The 21,187-nt window shown below is 34.1% G+C and overlaps 1 protein-coding gene and 1 long non-coding RNA gene across 2 annotated transcripts in view; both read right to left on the reverse strand.

Annotated features, from left to right (window-relative positions):
- The window catches only part of LOC108978984, a 118,039-nt gene extending 112,265 nt beyond the window's left edge, over nucleotides 1-5,774 (reverse strand). The window contains exons 1-2 of the long non-coding RNA XR_001994147.1: nucleotides 5,527-5,774; nucleotides 420-772 (exon numbers count right to left, since the gene is read on the reverse strand). This is a non-coding gene — a long non-coding RNA (uncharacterized LOC108978984). The remainder of the gene's footprint in view (nucleotides 1-419; nucleotides 773-5,526) is intronic.
- LOC108978912 (protein Shroom) overlaps nucleotides 1-21,187 on the reverse strand; it is a gene marked incomplete at its 5' end in the record, with an annotated part of 254,171 nt that overhangs the window by 117,478 nt on the left and 115,506 nt on the right. The window lies entirely within an intron of this gene.

Below are 21,187 nucleotides of genomic sequence, written 5' to 3' on the forward strand. Positions count from 1 at the left end.
ATTTTTTTTATCTGATGTTTGCTTGAATTCCTAAGTATTATTAATTTAAATATAATTACGTAAAAGTCTTGCCATAATTACATTCATTCTAATTGATATATGTATGTATGTAAGTAGTCTTAAACAGTAACCAACCACTAAATAGAAAACCGGGAGTTTACAGTTTTCTTTAATGAACTCATAATCACCTCCCTAAGTAGCTTCTAGCCATGAAAGTGCTGTGTGCTTAGTGAAAATAAGTCCAATGAGTGTATCATTCGCTCATTATTCACTTTTTTCGAAAGAATTACGATTTTTCAGAAATTCTAGCAATCTTTGTAAATTAAATTATTGTGACATTAATAAGAAAAATACATATTCATAAAACATAAATTTCTAAAATGGTTAACGCTCATTTATTATTATCATTAACTACCCACCTTCTGATGCGAAAACGGCCACCAAAGACCATTTTCAAATGGCTGATAGTATCCACGATGGCGGAATCCAGTTTCGTTGAATTTTAAATTTGTATTTCTTTTTTGGTTTTGCAGTTCGGTTGAGCAACCGAAAGTGCAAAGTTGAAAACTTCTTTGGCTTACTAAGTTTATTGCTTTATGCCAAATATTTTTCCACAATTTCACTGCGAATGCTGATGTGAATCACTTTGAGACACTTTTTTATACAAAATTTGCTTGGTGAACCTAAAATGGGGGTTTATCATTGCCGAATGCATTTTCCACTTTGCTGTTTTTGCTTTACTGATTATTTATGATTTATTTTGCAGACTTCGCTGTTTTAGAATTTCCGGAAAAAATTATTAAATGAAATGAAAGCATAAAAGTGCAAAATATTCCAATACATAAACAAGTTTAAAGAAATATACAAATGCAGTTAGTTATGTAAAAAAGTAGTGCTGCCACAATGTTGTGCAAAAAATGCAAATTTTGTGAAATTTTATGAATGAAGCAAAAGACTCGTGTCAAATTGTCGCAAGCAACGGTTCAAGCCAGCGGAGTTTAATGCATAAATACAGTGACAGCAATAAAAGTGGCACAATGCAAATGCAACGCTGTGCAAAGTGCAATAAAAGCCACTTAAAAATTAAAATAATAAAAAAATGCATTGACTCAACAAGTCTGTTCGGTGGTAGCGTTTTTCTTTTTTAATTTTTTTTTGTGTTTTTCCTAATTTACTAACTTTGCTTTATCTTTGTCAATGCATTTTGTTGCTGCTCAGCTGTTCGCTTGACCGCAACCAAGTGGCAGGCAGTCGCAGCAATTTGAAAAAAATGCGCATTATTTTACATTTCATTATAAACTTGTTTATGTATTTGTAACTGCTGTTGAAGTGGTTAACTTTTTTCTTTTAATATTTTTTTGGTTGATTTTTATTTTATTGATAATATGTGGAGTTCTTGTTATTAATCACTTTTTGGTGAAAAAACTGTTTTGCTTTAATTTATTGCAAAAAAAAAATGTTTTTTTACATATATATATGATATCGTTTATATAAACTTATTGTTTAGATTTTAAGAATTCGTAACGGTTAAATTTTTTATATTAGTTCTTATTTTATTTAAGTAATATTTTTACTTTTAGCCATTTAGCTTTTAGAACTAGGAAATATTATTTCTTTTTAATAAATTATTAAAAAAAAATTGTGTGTAAAAATAAAACCCACTTTTTATATAACTTTTTTTGTGTACAAGTTGTTGATCAAGTACTTTTTTGTTGCATATTTTTTAATAAATTAGTAGTTTGTTTTCACCAGAAAAAGACTGTTTTTGTTGGATCTATGGAAATATTTTTAATTTTTATTGATAAATATATTTGTATCTTAAAAAAAGTTTGCCCGTGGAATTTATTACTTTTTTGAAATAAGATTTTTTTTTTGAAAAAAAAATTGCTTTTAATATTTAGTGTGTTTTATTGAAAATCATTTTTTTTTTATTTTTTCCTATAATTTGTTGTTTTTTAATCTTTTTTTGTGAAAAAGTTAGGTGAAATAATATTTTTTTTTTAATTACTATAAAAAAAATGTTATACAATAAAAAGAAAACATTGTTTTTGTTGAACTTATGGATTTCTTTTTGAAATATTTTTAGAAGCATTTTTATCGTGTTTCTTTAAAAAACGTATTCTGCCCTTTAAAAAAATATGTTCGTTGATTTTATTAATTTCTTCTGGTAAGAGGTTTGTGTGAAATATTTTTTTAACAACATAAATTTTTGGTTTTTAAATAATTTTTGTTCAACTGTTTTAGCTTTTTAAGTTTTCTTTTTTTGCTTTTGCTTATTATGTATGTATGTATGTATTTGACGCGAGCAGGTGAATCACCTGCCTTTGGGTGTCTAACATCTGTCTCTTATACACATCTATATATTTAAGTCCTCTTATAGCATATCATATATAAATTAATAGAAACATATTTCATTTTTATATAATTTTATTTTTAATTTTTATGTGTATTTAAATTTTTTATATACTATTTTACGATTTTTTGAATTTTGAACACAAAAATTTTTTTTACACCGAATCTTGTTCTCCAAAATCCAATTTATCTACCATATATACACACACATACATATATACATATTATATTATATAAACTTTTTTTCCAGCTATTTTATTTAGTTTTCCTCTCTTTCCTTACAGGCATGACAAAAATGTCACCACCAGCAACAATAAATAGCAACAACAACATGCGCAAGGTATGTAACTAAGCAAGTTGATAATTATATTTGTTATTTTATTAGCATTTTAACAGACATTTTGCACGAAAACGTGTGGTTTTCCTTTTTGTTGTTGTCGTTGTCGTTGTTTTTGTTTCATTTTGCATTTACTTGAATTCTCGCCGTTAACGCATTTGCCAACAAACGAACATACATACTGACAATAACCAATCGTAAAAGACAAGTTAACACGCCATGCCGAATGTACGCCGTTAAGCCACGACAGACGAACGTACAGCAGCAACGGCGGCGTCGACACTGCAAGCGCATAAAAAGGGGAAAGTTGACTTTTGTTTGTTGTTGGCTGCTTTTTTAACGTTTTTTTACACTTTTTCACAAACTTATTTACATATGTACGTATGTATGCATGTATATAAACATATATATGTATATAATTGCAGTTTGCTGTTTTTGCTTGTTTTCTGGTTGTGTGGTTACTAATATGCGCCCTGACTTTGCTGGCTTAACAAAAACAATAACACAAACATGCAATTGACACGGTCACAAAGGGGAGTCTTCAGCAAAAAAGAAAAAAGCTTTTTGCACACACAAAATGCACCAGAAAGCGTAAATTATTGCAAAAACAATGGCTTGCAAAATTTCAAATACTCGGAAGAGACGGTGAAATATTATTTTTGTATAAAATATATTTTGAGAATTAATTCTGTTTTCTTTAGAACGAAAATGTATTGAAATTTGGATGTCAATAAAGTAAATTTGTGAAGTTTTTGGAGAGTAGGATATTTAAAAAATTTTAAAAATATGATAAAACACATTAGGGGTATTCACAATATGCTGCATAATAAGAGAGTTGAATATTCATAAATGTATGTATGTTACTGGAAGATTTTGAGTAAAAATATAGAAAGTTGGGATAAAGCAGTTTTCAACGTTTTTAATTAACGGAAAATGCATACCTATTACAAATTTTGAAAATAAAATAACATATTAGATACTTTTTCGGTACAAGAGAGGTAACTTATGATAAAAAATGTTTGCTAAACGATTTTGAGCCAGCAAAGTATGTATTTTTGAATTCAGAAAAAAATGATTTGCAAGGAAGTGCTGAAAATAGCTAAAGTAACTAAATAGCGGTATTCACAGTATTAATTAAATGTCAAACAAACTATTTAAGAACAGTAAAATTTCCCGAAATAAGTTCAAAATTTATGAAAAAGAATTTTAAAACCTTTAATAATTAGAAAAAAAATTCTAAAAAATTTCTATTTAAAAAAATGCATTTTTGAGGAAAATCGTTAAGGTACAATTAACCATACCCTGATTTTGAGCGATTCCAGAATCATGCTGATTTTTTTTTATACAATTTTATACAAAAAAAAATTCGAAACGATTTTGATTTGAATTCCAAAAAATTTTTAATTTTTAAAAAATGGATTTTGAGGAAAAAGGTACAACTTAATGTATCTCGATTTTGAGTGTTTTCATATTTTTTCCTGTGAAAATTACATGTTTGAAATTTTTGAATATTTACAATATTTATTATTCACTAAACTAATTATAGCAGTTTTGTTCTTCAAAGTGAGATTTGGTCATTTAAGAGTATATAAAGTGAGATAATTGGGTATTTAAAAGCATATCACCTAACCTAACTTTCTACTTGAAAAACCCAATTGTTATATTTGTATGCTGTTGGATTAGGTAAGAGTTCGATCTTAAGAAGGATTTCACTTGGTCTGCTTACATCGCTTGTATCTAAAACTTCTATATAATTGACCTTAAGCACCTTAGAAATCGATTTGAGTCTATTAAACTCAAAATCCTTTCAGCAGATCATCATGAGATTTGTGAAGGCGGTTAATTGTCAGTTTCGGCTATATGTATATCCTACTTCGCCGAAGGTAAGACTGTCGAGATGATGCAACSTCAGTCTTGCCTCAACTGGACAATGGAAAAGAAAGTGCCTAGATGCTTCCACCTCACTTTTCTCCTTAGCAGTTAGGTTCGGTTAAGTGGTCGATCCTAAAAGAGATCTCACTTCGAAAGCTTAGAAGGCTGGAACACTAATATCCACATAATTTGTAGAACAAAAAATTCACAGAAATTTTGATTTTGAATTCAAGCTAATTACAAACCAAACACTAATATTTGGTTTGGATATTCATGATAGAATGCGGGTAAAGTTTGGTGTCATAAATTGAGACGAGGTCACTTTTGAGTGTGATTTGAGTACCAAGGCGTAGTTCCGCAGCTTAAAAAACTTAATAGTTGCTTACACATAACTGGAAAATAAATTTCACACGCAAAAGTTTTTAAATTTTTTTTTTTATTATTATTATTGTTATTTTTTTAATAATAATTGTTTTTATTATTTTATTATTATTTTTTTATTTTTTTGTATAATAATTATTTTTTTTTCTAAGAAAATTAATTTGATGCTTTGTGTAATACATTTGAGCATTTCATTGTTTTAGTATACATCAATTTTTTGTAATTTTTAATTTAATATTCTATAAATATTAATATTCTATAATATAATTATTTAATATTTTTCATATTGTGATCACCACTTCTTTGTCAAAGTTAGTATTTAAAAAATGCAAATTTTATAGTTGTTTTGTTTGCACACAACACTTTTTGTAAACTTTTTGAAACATTTTTTTATTATACTATTTATAACATCATTATCAACTTTAAGTTAAAAACAACACAAGTTTCTTTTCCCATTTAATTGTTTTCCTAAAATTCTTCACAGATTTCACCAGCGCTCGCAATTAGCACTTCTTCAGTAATTTCCCCACTGTCTCGCTTAACTGTCACTGCAAAATTATATAAAGAATAGAGCGCTTACTAACTCTTCAGGCTTAAATCTGCACACCAGTATCATTAACAACAATAACAACACAGCACATGCGGGTGCTAGTATTTATTTGTACACCGTTATACTTTTGAATTTTTTTTTTTTTATAAATTTTTTATTTTGTTAGTCAAACAATTTATTGCTTTGTATTTGCAATCCGCTCGATAAACTCGACTCGAAAACTGAAATTTGTTTTTGATTAGAAAACGCGTACGCGCCGATTCGCTCGTGCAAACGCGTCAACAGTCGTCGCTCGTTTGAAATGCTAGCGACCAGAGTCAGCAAAACAAATGGCTAACAAAAAGCCAAGTTGCAGAAAAAATTCACTACTGAGAGGCAATGAGCTGGTGGTAGAGTGTATACTACTAAAGGAACTCCGAAAGGTAGGCAGAGAGAGAGAGAGAGCGCGCTTTTCGGAGTCACGCAGGTAGAGTTGAAGCATTTTTAATGGCAAGCAAATGCAGAAAAAGAAGCGCAAAGCATGCTTACTAACTAGTGGAGCTAGCGCTCGCGTTACTCGTGCTGCAGTAGTGGCCAAGCGTGCTGCATTGCAAAGAGCGGCCGAACGAGCGCTGATAAAAAACAGCATGTCAATAAACCGGCAACGAAACTCACGCGCAATGGAAGCGGTAGGTAGCCGATGAGCGGCCTACGCAGTACAAACAATTCTCTATCCATATTGCTACTAGAGAATATCTTTGCCACCGCACGAACGTTTCAATTGAGTAGAACAGAGCGCAGCGCTGTAACATACAATAACTCTCTTAACCGCATTTGGAGCGCGTTGACCGCGCGCCGATACCAAACTTTCGGAATGTAGGTGCTTAGCGGCATTTTCGTGCGACGCACGCAGTTGGCAACGCGAGTCAGTGTTTTAAAATTTTACACGCATTATTTGTGGGTTGTTGCTGAATAAAACATTGCGTTGTTGAAGTAAAAGTGACAATATTTCTTATGCTGCATGTTAAGCACACGATTGGTGAAATATGCAAAACGAACGAAAATAGCTGCCGAAACCGGCAATAAAAGCTAGTAGTGCACAAATATTTTCAACAAAATTGTTTGCAGAATATTTAAACTAAACATAATGGACGTTGTTGGCACCTGCCGTAAAGTTCAATGGATGTACTTTTTATACAATAAAAACGAAACACATAACAATTTGCATGAATTCATTGTCAAAGAAAGTAAAATGATACCGCAAAGCGTTTTAAATGTGGAGCTTTAATGGGGCTATTAAGATGAAAGCTTGTTTGTAGCTTAGTTATATGATGCACCTGTTTCTACGCAAAATTTTGGTCAATTAATGGAGTTTAGAAAATTCTAATGATCAAAACTTGAACTTCACTATTTTCAAGACTTCAGTTGAAGAGCTTTCTGGGCTTCAACCCAGCTTTACGGACTTAAACCCAAGATGCCAATAAAATTTGAAGTTAATTTAATGTTTTTGAGAATCTAAATAGATCTTAAAATTTGTGTAGCTTTTTGAGCTTTCACCGAATTTTAAACTTTTTAAGCCTTAACCGAGCTTTATGATTTTTAAATTTGATGACAATTTTATGGGAGTATCTAAATAAAACCATAAAGTTGTAAAGCTTTTTGAGCTTTAACCAAATTTAACTTTAATATTTAATACTTAAAGGAATCCCCGACAAAGTTTGAAATAAATTTAATGACTATTCTTCTTCAAGAGTCTAAATAAGTCTAAAGATGTGTGTAGCTCTTTGAGCTTTCATTAGCTTTAACATTTACAGTTTTTATCTGAGATTTAAGATAAACCCATAAAGTTGATGAAATTTTTAAGCTTTACCAAGCTTTACGATTTTGTTGGATGATCTAAATACACTAAGCTTTAAGAAATTTAAGGAATCCGAGGATCCAAATAAACCTATTAAGTTATGTAAAGCTCCTGAGCTTTAACTAAGCTTTACGAACTTTAAGGAAGTATAGTTAAAATTTCTATATCTAAGTAACTAAATCTATAAAGTGAAAGGCCTTCTGAGCTTTTGAAAAACTTTGCAAACTTTGGGGAAATTTGATGACAGTTTTCAATCCAATAATCTAAAGGAACCTATAAACGTGTAGAGTTTTCTATGTTTTACGAACTTTCGAAAATCACAGACAAAATTTTATATTTTAGTAAATATTTCAGATGAGGTAACGGGAAGCAGGATTCTATGGTTTCTATATAATCTTTTAAAGCTCTGTTCGGCAGAGCTTTGTCGTGTCCGTGTAACGATGTAATGAACAATTTACAGATTTCTTAATGAGCTTTCATATATTTGGAATGTCACGATCTTTGTCGTGTCCGTGTAACGATGTAATGAACAATCTACAGATTTCTTAAAGAGCTTTCATATATTTGGAATGTCACGATTGTGTAGTGAGTTTGACTTTTCCGTTTTAATAAGATTTTCAACTATATGCTTATTATGAAGTATATGATATAATGGATCGTTATCAAAGCCTTAATCTTTTTTCCAAGAACTAGTTCTCAGAGCTCTCTTGCCAAACAGGCGCTACTTCGGATTGAGTAGGCAATTGAGAAGCAAAGTTCTCTCTCGACGAACAAAAACCAAACTCTATAAGTCACTCATAATTCCCGTCCTGCGATATGGTGCAGAAGCCTTTGCGCATTGGCCACGGCGAATATCGCATTCGATGGAACGATGAGCTATATGAGATATATGACGACATTGACATAGTTCAGCGAATTAAAAGACAGCGGCTACTCTGGCTAGGTCAAGTTGTTTGGATGGACGAAAACACTCCAGCTCTGGAAGTATGCGACGCTGTATCCCGCGGGGGGAGCAGAGGAAGAGGAAGACCTCCACTCCGTTGGAAGGACCAGGTGGAGAAGGTCCTGGCTACGCTTGCAATATCCTATTGGCGCCACGTAGCGAAAAGAAGAAACGACTGGCGCGCTGTTGTTAACTCGACTATAATCGCGTAAGCGGTGTCTACACCAATTAAGAAGAAGAGTTAAGAAGAAGAGTTCGCAGAGTTTTCGTTACGGTATATGTTGTAACTAGTACTAGAAACAAATATTTATGAAAGACATTGTGATTTTATCAGGCATTCTACTTCACATGAAAGCTTTAAGTTTAAGCGTACGAGCCATTAGTTTTAGGAGAACTAAAAAAAATATGAAAACGATTTGCTTTCATTCAACCAAAAAAAAAAAAAAAAAAAAAAAAAAAAAAAAAGAAAAAAAAAAAAAAAAAAAAAAAAAAAAAAAAAAAAAAAAAAAACAAAAAAAAAAAGGCAAGCAAAACTCAAATATAATAGAATATTCTCACTGCTGTGGATAAGTTCCGAGAGCTTTCATTGTGACAGAGTAGCACGGCATATCAAATATATTGCTGTTTTTAAACAAAAATCGTTTAATAAAGCATGCGCATATAAACATTTTTCTTAGGAGAGCTTTTGAAAAATTTTTTTCATTGGAGATCTTTTTTGGAAAACTTGTGAATAAATAAATTATAAATTTAATATTAAAATAGATAATTCACTTAACAGGTAAAGTAGTTAGGAATATTTTTGTTCTTAATTATCTGAATGTCAAAAGCTGTCAGACCTGAGCTTTTAAGAGCTTTAGCAAATATAAGCTTGTAGATAATAGAGAACTTGCTGAGATGATTATTGATTAACTACACGACCTCAGACTCCAAAATCGAAAGTAGAAATATATAAATTTCTGAATTCTAGAAAAAAGTTTTCGAAACCTTCGACGCTGCTGCTTTTAGGCATTGTAGTTTGAATCACAAAATTTCAGAAGTAATGCATACCCAATACGTTTCGGCGCACAATTGCCACAATCAGAGGAATTTACGCCAATTAGAGAGATTTCAACACTGTTTTCGTAGTAAAAGCTAACAAATTGCATTAACGAAGCGTAAGCGTTTATCAAAGTCGTTAACACTCAAAGTTGTTTTTTGTTGTACTAATGTTGTTGTTGACACTCGAACAATTTTCCCACTACTACGGAAGTCCTAACACCAATTTTGAATGCTAACAAAAGCGGATGATCGTCGCGCATGCGCTCACAAGCGACTTGTAAAAGCGCAACAACAACAACAACAACAACAGTTGCTAATCAATGCGGAAATCATTTGCATTGTTCGACACACGTCGCCCGATCAACCGAAAAAGAAATCAAGCGAAATGTTGTTGCAATTTGCGTCTAATATTTTATCGTTTTGTTGTTGTTCTTGCTCACGCATTGCGTGCCTACATTTGGCACGTCGGCTACCACGGCAATGCCACAGTGTCGCTCTTCTACGTTTTTTGTTTTGCTTGCCACACTAACTTGTGTGGCATCTGCCATCATGTGGCATGTTGCAGCATGTGTTGCATGTAGCATATCAACACATTTCGCCACGCTGTCGTGCAATAAATTTCATAACAAATTGCTAATACCACAGTAATGTTGTCGCATTCGTTCGAAATGTTGCAACATGCTGATGAGCAACATGCTGATTAGCGCCGCAGTGGCTCAGGCACATACGTATGTACATACAAATGTGTATGGCGGTTGTTAGCGTTGTTGTTGGTGTTGCTACTAATGCGGACCACCGCTGGGCGACTGTCCTGGCGACTGTGTCTGTTGTGCGACATTGATTGAATTTGCTTAGATTTCGCATTGCTCATAAAATCGTTGATATGTGGCACTAATGACAGCCAATTTGTTTGGTTTTCCTTTTCTTTTTCGCTCTTCTTCTGCTTTGTGTTTTTTGTGTGTTTGAATTTGCTTCTGAATATATGTATAAATGCCGCATATTTATTTGGTATGGGAAAAAGAGCTCATGGGCAAGTGTACAATGGATCCATAGATAAATACATGTGTATGTACATATGTCAAAACTTATGCAACAGTAATTATGTAAATGAATGGTGACAAGGATTACATTCATATTACTTCGTACTATTTTTTGCATAAGCCACATTTGCTTTGTTACTTGTCGATCATATAAAATATTTACTGCAACATTATTTAATTTTATAATAGTTGGCAGACTTTTTCTGTTTTAGACAAATAAGAAGACACTATTAAACATAATTTTTTTTTTAAGCTGGCGATCGAAATAATATTTTTTTTATTGTAGGATTCAAAGTAAGAAGAAACAAATAGAAGGTTGCCACCTGTTCGAAGATACATGTATGAGTAAAAAACTGAAGAGAGAAAATGTTTACATTAAACAAAATTCTTCAGTGTTGCTGCTTTTTCAAAAACATATTGATAAAAATAAGCAAATAGCTAACTGAAGAGTTCTAAAAAGTCATGTGGTTGATATTTTTGATAATATTTTGTGAAAAGAGTTGCCACCTTTTTTATTTTGATACTACTAGAAATTTTGTGTTTTTAAATTGTTCAAGATCGACTTTTGGCTGAAAACACAGTACCATACTTAGAAGATTAAAAAGATTTATGTTGAAGAAAAAAAGCTTCAGTAGTGTTGCCACCTTTTTAAAAAAATAATTAAGAAAATTAATCCCGTAGCTAACAGAGGAATTCTAAAAAGTCATGTGGTTGATATATTTGATAATATTTTGTGAAAAGAGTTGCCACCTTTTTTATTTTGCTACTACTAGAAATTTTGTGTTTTTAAATTGTTCAAGATCGACTTTTAGCTGAAAACATAGTACCATATTGGTTTGAGCAATGAACTTAAAAGGTTAAAAAGATTTATGTTGAAAAAAAAAGCTTTAGTAGTGTTGCCATCTTTTTAAAAAAATAATTAGGAAAATTAATCCAATAGCTAACAGAGGAATTCTAAAAAGTCATACAGTAGTTGACATTTTTGATAATATTTTGTGAAAAGAGTTGCCACTTTTTTTAATTTGCTAATACTGGAACCTTTGTATTTTTGAACTGTTCAAAAGTCGATTTTTGACCAAAAAACAGCCTGAGTAATAAACTGAAATGAGGTTAAAATGATACACGTTGAAAACAATTAGTGTTGTTACCGTTTTAACAAAATTATTTACAAATTTTATCAATTTTGCTAGTACTAGAAAATTTGTGTTTTTTAACTGTTTATGAATCGACAAGAGCAGTGGAAGACCTTGAACTCTAAAAAAACTCAACAATCCAATCTTTCTTTACTGTTTTTTGGTTTGGTTGGCCTCTGGATACGGCGACTCGCAGTTCTTTATATAAAGCTAACGCAAATAATTATTTCAACGGCTGTACCATAAAGGTTACTCAACCTATCACCAATCGAAATTGAAGCGGAAAGCTCTGTACCAAAATCAGATGCATGATTAGTGGCGTTAGGTGTATTCTGCATAAGGCCAAACGATGGATTGCTGGTTAAAAAAGACCAAATACCCTCACGCTTTCTTTGGGGGGTAAGGTTTCAAGTCACACTGAAAGAGGGTAGATAGCACAGAAGCCGATTCGCCAACGGAACTTACAAGATTTATACAAACTGATCGAGAATGGCGAATTGAGTCGAAGCTGAAATATTTTGCTTGGTACTGCATGGCGGGCGACCCTTCAGGCTTCCGGATAATTGCACTATCTTCCAAGCGGAAGTCTATGCGGTCAGGGAAGCGGCAGCGAAAGCTAACTATGCAATACATAGAACAACTATTTATGTCGTTGGCCAGGTGATAACTAAGGCAATATTCTCACTTCAAATGGCATCTTAGAAGCAGGTATGCGAAATAGCTGATGAAATTACCAAAGTGCTTTCCGTCTGGGTAACAAATCAGTACTGGAAATATGGAAGTCCCTAAAAAGGATATGCAATGAAATGTCCGAATGACGGATCAAGGCGAAATGGCATACCTTAAGGCTATGCAAGATCATCAAGATCATGTGCAACAAATAATCTACGTGCTTCGCAGTTTAAGGTACTAAATGAAGTATAAAAATTAGATATTAAATCGCTCTTAAAGTTCGCAAAAAGAGTTGGTGTTCTGTTTGAAGATTACTTAAGCTCAAATTTAACCATTTTGCTTTGTAAAGAACCAGTACATCTATGTATGGTATGACAGCCGTTCACTATAACCTAACGTAAACTATCTAACATACATTTTACAGTTTCAAAACTCCTCATTTCATTGCAATATCTGTAACGCGTAAATAGGTCACAAGTAAAATTAACGCCACCGAAACTTAATTCATGTGACTTATTTTGGCAATTATGCACAACGTCGTCTGCTCAAAAGCTCACAATAACTGCCGCCAATTGCGGGCATTCAATTACTTTCCGGTTGCAAGTGGCAAAATTAAAATTATAAAAGTCACTTTGATTACGAGTACGCGAGATAAATATGTATGAGCATGCCACATTTACATGCTTAACGCATTGCAACATAATTACCGCATTGGACAGCCTTAACAACAGCAGCAACAACGTGATCGTGCAATTTTCCAGCCACATTTAGCGTCGCTGACCGCGCACGGCTCAAGTGGCCGGTGTACTTTGCGCTCGTTGCCACCATTTATTTGGCCATTTGGCCGTTTGTTGCGCAGTCAGAAAAATTATTTCACTTGCGATGTTTCAAAACGCCGCAGGAAAAGCGGCTACTTGCAGCAGCGCAGACAGAAATTGCTGCAACAATGTAATGCCTCCTGCGGTGCGTCACTTAGCTGTGGCAACATGGCAACATGGCTGTGAGCAGCAGTGCTTCTGGGCGAGAAGGGCATCAGAGTTGCGCTTGTGTTTGTGCAACATTTTCGCATATTTTAAGCGCTGCCGCATAGCCTCTGCCAGTTGGCAGGAAAATTCGCTGAAACAGTTACTTAATAAAAACAAAAAACACAAAAAAAAAAAAAAAAAGAAAGAAAACGGTGTACCCCATGGGGTGCAAATGAAACTAACTCGTAATAATTTATAAACAAATTAATTAAAACAGTTGTTTGGCGGCGGCAAAGCAATTGCACTTGTTATATAATTATAATAATAACTTTATTATATTTTCATTATTATTTAAGCTATTTGGTGTTGTGATAGGTAATTTTTATTTAAATTTTAAATTTTTTATTTAAATTCTTCTATTTGAAAGTAAGAAACAAATATATATATTGTAAGAAATAGGACCTATCGGTTACAATTAAGAGCTCATAATGGGTTTTTCAATAGGAACGCTACAAAAGTAGACCGATAGATACAACAATCGCGCTCTTTTGACATTTCTCTTCAGTAAGGTTTTCCATTTCATCATGGAAAGATATACGATCCAACAACGACTCGAAATCATTAAAATTTACTACCGAAATTCGGAGTCAGTGGCCTCAACTTTGAGAGCGCTACGTACAATTTATGGTTCATAATCGTCCTGTCAGATCAACAATTCAGCGTCTATTCACTTTAATACACAGGCACAGTGTAATGTTTTGCACCATGCGCCATTGAGACAAAAAAAGTGGCCACATCAATTGAACAAGACCAAAATCAGTCCCTCACATTTCACATTTTCAAGTGTTGGGCATCTCTGTGACGTCGTTGTGGCGAATTTTGCGAAAAGGTTTTGGCCTACATCCTCACAACATCAAATTCTCGCAAGATCTGAAACCACTTGACCACCACAATCGTCGTATGTTCGTGAATTGGGCTGAGCATCAACTTGAAAATGATAAGGATTTCCATCGAAAAATTATCTTCAGCTACAAGACCAATTTTTGACTGAATGGCTTCGTCAATAAGCACAATATGCATTATTGGTCAGGCAACAATCCCACATGGGATCTATGAGTCACCATTGTGAGCCGGCGGCGTCATTGGGCCGTACTTCTTCCGTGATGACCAAGACCGGCATGTTACTATGAATGGGAATCATGAGCGGGAGTATATTCCGATAACCGAATATTTTTGCCCCGAATTGATGATAAGCACTTGGACAATATGTGCTTCCAACAGGACGGCGCCACAAGCCACACAGCGAATTTCACAATCGATTTATTGAAAACCAAGTTTGGTGAGCGTGTTATCTCACGAAATGGCCCCGTCAATTGGCCGCCGCGGTCGTGCGATTTGACGCCGTTAGACTATTTCCTGTAGGGCTACGTTAAGTCTATGGTCTATGCCAACAAACCAGCGACGATTGATGAACTGCGTACGAATACCGAACATGAAATTGCGGTCTGGACTTCTGCAAGCTTGCCCGTGATGGCCATGCAAAAGAAATCGAGTTCTATACATAACGGCATCGAATGTTCTTTCACGAGAATAAATAATGATATCCCAAACCATTTTTGTTTTATTTAAACAAAGTTTTTTAGCGCTCTTATTGAAAATCCCATTATACTGTATTATTCACACTCACCTTGTCAGCAAAGATTTTCAAGTTAGAAAAATGCAAGAAGTTAATCAGTCGCACTCACCTGAAAAATAAGGAGAACATAATTCATAAATAAGAGCAAACATTGAATTAAGCAAAGAATAAGAAAAATAATTCAGTTCAGTCGAACATGCATAGCTGCTGCTTGATTAAATTTTTATTTGCCGCTGTTTTTCTCTTGCGGTCATTTGTTGATCAAAGTGAAATTTGTCAACAATTGGAACGCCTAAAAGGCGGCAACGAGTTTTTACCAAATTAAAATTGCTACCTGTGTGTGACGCAAAAAAAAATTTCGTAGCATACATTCAGGCATCTCTAACGCTGATCAATGAATTATGAGGTAGCAATGTGATCAAGCAAATGAGCAGTTAAAAAGTTAGGTATATATGTGGATCTACACAATCAGACTTGTAATATTTACATACTGTTTGTTTAATAATTATATAACTTAGATTGCGCTTGAATACATCTCTTGTAATTTAGTTTAAAAAATCTGTATAAAATACTAAAAAAAAAATTGTTTAAGGTAAAATAAAAACACAAATTTTTCTTACTAATTTTGCAAAAAACCAAAATTATAGAAATGTTGAGGTTTTCGTATATATGTATGAGTCTCTAATAATTGAGGAAAATACTAAGTATCTAAAGTCTCCTTTTTAAAATATTTATATACCAAGACATGTGGACGGAATTGTTAATGCTTTACGAAGGTGTACTCGGAAGTTAACTTTAAGAACTTTAGATTTAATAAGTGAACTTCTGTGTCTAGATCATTAAAGTTCGAAATTGCACTATCACTGTCACTTTTGAATAAAAGTAACAAAAAAAAAAAAAAAAATGTCAAAAAATGCGTTTCATAACAACTTTAAGCTCGCTTAGCTAACTGTAATTTTTTTCTTTCCTAAAACTAACTAGTTGCCATCCTTCGATCAGCTTTTTATGTTTTAGATTCAGTGCTGAGAAAATTATATTTCTAATCAATTTCATTGACAACTGAGCTTTACTCCTTTAGCGCACATAAAAGCACTGAAAAAACTCAAGACAACTTTAGTTACATTCTAAAACATTTTTACTTTATAATGATTGTTTTTAATGTCACTCAGCTTTATTCATTCAGCGTCCTTGAAAGCTCTGAAAAAGCTCAAAATAAAATTAGTTACACTCCAAAGCTTGTTTATTTTAAAATGATTTCATTGCTAACAGAGCTTTTTCATTTAGCGCTTATGAAAGCTCCGACAAAGCTCAAGACAACTTTAGTTACATTCTGCAACTTTTTAAAGCTTAGAAAGCTTTTTTTTTAATTTCAAAGTCCCAATTCAAGAAGCTTGCAACTTTAAAAGAGAGGGATAGAGACCATCAACATTACTATTTTTTTTACAAAAAAATGATACCCAATCTAATATACTTATAAACATTGTTTTGAACACTTAAAATCACAAGAACAAAAATCTTGTCACCTTTGACCCAAATCAACTTATCTTGAAGATTAGTGTACCACCAACCTACATACATATTACTAAAATTTAAATTTATTGGTGGAAAATTTACGATTTGCGTGCAACATGTTGCACAATTAGCGGTAACAACGAATAGATTTATACCCAACGACCGACTGATCTACATATAAATTGGCGGCGATCGAACGTCATTACTACCAGCTTACCGGCTGGCTGACTGGCTGACTGATGGCCGTGGTGTCGGCAACGGGGTGACAAGGTGACGGCGTTGGCGTCGGTGGTTTTGTGGGCCAAATTAGCGAAAATGCCTTTTAGAGCATTAAAAAACGTTTATTGTGTGGCAATAAAATCGAATCGACACGCAAATAAATGTAACAATAACAATAAAAATGAATCGATATCGATGCTTGTTTGGCAAAGCCGATTGAGCAATCATTGTGGCTGCAGCGTTAAGTAGCGCTATGCAACAAAAGCATGCGGCAAGGCGGTTAGTTGACCGGAAAGTGTTGCCATTGTTGGTGGCGCGCGGCAGAGAGGGGGCGCAGAGTGGGAGTACCGCGTCACTGCTGTCAAATCGATTGTATTAACGATGTCAGCGCTGCAACACCGAGATGCGCAGCAATTGATAGTGGCAGCAACAACATTCCAACTACAATTTTGCAACAACAGTTTTGTTTTGCAAGCAACATGCGCTGCTGACAGTGTACTCGTACATGTGTGTGTGTGTGTGTGTATGTATGTGGTTTGGCAACACTTCGCTTGTGGGTTCATAAATTTTATTGCCACAATTGCAGCCAACAGCCAATACTTCCTTTTCAGTGCCACGCCACTTACCGCTCGGTTGTTGCAACACCTTCCGTTTATGCGCGCGCCACCACACAATTGTCCTCTATGTAAAGCATAACAGTTGATTGCCGTTTGCTGCGCTCCTAACAAGCGCTACGAAGATTAATGCAGCGCCGCCCGGAAAGCGCTACTGTTGTGGCAGCAACGGGCCAGCCGCGCTTACCGCCACCACAATTGTGTGGCAAATTGAATTGTTATAAGCTTGCAGCTTGCGGTGGCAGCTGACTACTTTACCAATATATGCAATAAAATGTTTGTGCTGTTGTTGCTGCCGCTGTCATACATTGCTATTTGGCGCGCGCATTTTTATTGCCACAAAGCATTGCAAATTGTATTGGCCGTGCCGGCAGTCGATAGAGGCACACAATTCGCATGCGATCGATCGATGTGGCACCGAGCACTCTTCCGTTGCGTTTAGTTAGTCGGCTGTTGCATGCCGCCCACCTCAAGCGCGCGTCCTCCTCCGTTTGCGCGTCAACTTTTTCTTGCCTCAACTTTTGCTGGCATTCTCGGCTTCACTCCCTAGCCAACTGTGCAGCGCTTGCGCTAACTAGCGTGCCACATTTCAACACGCTTTCACTTTATCACACTAAATTTGCAACATTTCGCAGTAATTACAAGCAATTTGTGCTGTGCCGCCGGCGTTGCGAAGATCACTTGTGTGTTTCGGGTGCAGCCTTTTGTGTTTTTTTAATTTTTTTTTTTTTTTTTGATTTTTCGAAAATTTTATGGCCACTCGTCTTACACAATGCTGGTGCTCCTGTGGATTGACGCTGGCGGCATTTAGCAATTGGTGTTTATTTTATTGCACCAAAAACAGTTACTTAGTGGCATGCGAGTGCTTATTTGTGGCAATAAGGCATTTTTTTTAGGCAAGTAATTACTCATGGACATAAGTATGTAAGTACATACAAAAGTATAAGAAGAAAACAGCTTTTAAGAAAAAAATTATATTTACTTAAGTTTGTAAGTATTTAAGTTGTTACGTATCTATGTATGGAAGTATTTAAGTGCTTAAGTTTCTAAATTCTTATGTATGTAAGTATTTGAAAAAATTTTAAAATGTAAAAAATCAAAAATGTGAGCAGATGAGTTCTTAAGTTTTCCTTTAAGTACTTAAGTTGCTTAGTAGCATACGAGTAGTTATTTGATGCAAAAAAGAAAATTTTCGCAAGCAGATTAGTACACATGGACATAAGCATATGTAAGTATACATATAAGTATAAGAAGAAAGCATAACAGTTTTAGCTTTTAAGAAAAAAATTATATTTACTTACGTTTGTAAGTATTCAATTGTATTGTTAAGTATCTAAGTATGTCAGTATTTAAGCGCTCAAGTTGTAAATATATACACAAGTATTTCAGGTAGAATCAAAGGATTTGAGAAAAATTATGGAAAAGTTGCAGAAATACAGCAAAAATTCAAGAAATGTAAACATATACGTTCTTAGGTTTTCTTTTAAGTATTTACATAAGTACTTAAGAATTTTTTTATATAAATATAAGCATACATATATTAAAAATGTGAGCGTACAATTTCTTAAGTTTCTCTTTAAGTATTTAGTTAAGTACTTAAGTTTTTTTTGTTTTTTTGGCAATTATTTGCTTAAATTCGGTTTAAGCACTGAAAATGAAATATAAAATAAATTCAGGATTTTCTTAAGTACTTAGTTAGGTAAATCGAAAGTTAAAAAATAAGAAAAAAACCTTCACCTTGGCTACACGAGGCTATGATACCCTTTACGGATGCAATTTTTATAGCATAAAGATAGCATAAAGGGTATAAACATATACATAAGTTTCTTAATTTTGATCATTCAGTTTGTACGACAGCTATATGCTATGGTGGTTCGATCTGAAGAATATGAATCGGAAATTATGCCTTTATCATGTGCAATAATTCGTGAAAAATTTCGTAAGGATATCTCGTCAAATAGAAGAGTTTGCCATGTAGAAACTCAATCTTCACCAATCAGTTTGTATTACAGCTATATGCTATTGTAATCCAACGCCGATTTCGATTTGCAGCTTTGTGGATAGAGAACGTGTGCAAAATTTCACACTGATATCTCAAAAACTGAAAAAGCCTATTAAACTCAAATATTTGCATATGCTTATAAGCACTTAAGTACTCATTTAAGCATTCACATAAATTTTACCAAATAAATATTAAAACCAATTATGCGCTTAAGAGTGCCTGCAAATTTTTGTTTATATTCTATGTCCTCAAAAACACTTTTGGCATAAGTGAAATCTGCAATCTGCTAGCCACTAAAGTTGGATGCTGCTACCGTCTTGGCTACTATCATGGGTGCCGTATTGCTGCACATTCACTTTTTATGGGCAATTTGTAGGAGTCGCCACTCCTTGACAACTCTGTTACAAGCTTCATTTGTTCGTTTTACCTGACGATTGCCGATTGCCTGAAATTACACACATTGGCACGACAAACTTCTTATGTCACAACGGCTCGGGTTTGTCGTATTTTTATTGCCTCCTTTCTCTTTTTGCGGGCAGTGATAACTATTTGGTTACTGTGCTTTGTTTTTTGTGTTTTATTTTATTTTTACTTTTTTGTTTTTGCGCTCTTTTGAAGTTTGTATCCTTTTCCTGCCTGAAGTGTTTTAGCCTGATTTATACACTCATTTCACTTTCTGGCAGCTGGTAATTGGTGCAACACTTTTTAGTTGTTTTTTTTTTTATTTGGTGGAAGTTTTGTGACGAGTAGGCAATTAGTGGGGTCTTAAGGTGCTGATGATTTGTGAATCTGCGCTCGGTGGTTTTTCATATATTCTAAAGGAGAATCTTTATAACACTGTTTAAAATATTAGTTGACATGCGCCGAGTTTAACCACCTTGAAGTATTATTTTCTCATTGGATTTGTTGTTGTAGTGACAGATAATATCCTGGATATAATTATTGTGCAGTCCCAACTTTTTGGTAATTGAAATTAATTGTTATTTTTTGTAGCTGCTCAGTGACATTTAAAAAATTAAAAAAAAAATATGTTTAGATAGATTTTAACCAAGGCTGGTCAATGTTGCAGAATCGAGCTAATATGCTTAAGAGATAAGACCTTTGTAAACCTGAGAGGCGTAAGGCTAAGACCAATTAGATTCTTAGGTTCAAAAATYGTGGAATTGGCCAACGGATTGTAAAGTAACTGACCTGAACTTAATTCGATACTTACAGTGCTATTGTTTAGAAGAGAGGATACATTAACAGAGATGAGTTCCTAATTTATAACTGCTACTCTGTTGTTCGTAGGATTTACTGCTCACAGTAAGAATATGTAGAAAAGGACTAATATGGTAAATGAGTCGTAAATACTTTATTTATAGTATAGATTAGGTTTGGTTAATTTAGTAGGCTAATGAGCGGCTTATAGACCAGTGTTTGTCCTATGCCATATCAGATGCAGTTCACTTACTAGGTTCATGAAGTGTAGTCATGCCAATGCAAAGACATGTGCTGAAACGATGGTCCATTGTATCGCTGGTACCTTTAGACCTTTAGACGTTTCTCGGAGACTTCTCGATCAGTCAAACCCATTCTGTGGTGGTGTACCTCCACCAGTTTGTATTTCGATCATATTCCTACAGTCTCTTCTATCGAGTGCCAATATGAAATTTGTGTGGTTTTGCGATCTACAGTTTGGCAAAAGACTTGTTTGCATTTTTGCACACAGGCAGATCGTTTGGTCGATTTTGATTTTCTTTACCATGGTTCTGCCCCGATGGCCCTATGGACAATGCATGCGTTTCTCAATGTTGATCACGTTTCTGGGTTTTAGCCGTACATCATTCTTGGCAATCTCGTCCACTATTTTATTGCCATCGATATCTTTGTGGTCTAGCACCCAGTAGAAGTGAAGTTACTTGCTTCTAACAACACTGCTGTCCAGCTTCCCAAGACACTTATGGCCGATATGCAATACGAGGTTGCTGAGTCTGGAATTTCTTGCCAATGCTTTAGAGGCCAGCTTCGCGGCTTTCGCAATATCTCAGCTTGCAATATACTGCAGTGGTCCGATAAATTAAAATATTGAATAGAGAGAATTT

Source organism: Bactrocera latifrons, unplaced genomic scaffold (assembly GCF_001853355.1).
Source record: "Bactrocera latifrons isolate USDA-ARS-PBARC rearing strain unplaced genomic scaffold, ASM185335v1 scaffold_13, whole genome shotgun sequence".
Lineage (NCBI taxonomy): Eukaryota > Metazoa > Arthropoda > Insecta > Diptera > Tephritidae > Bactrocera > Bactrocera latifrons.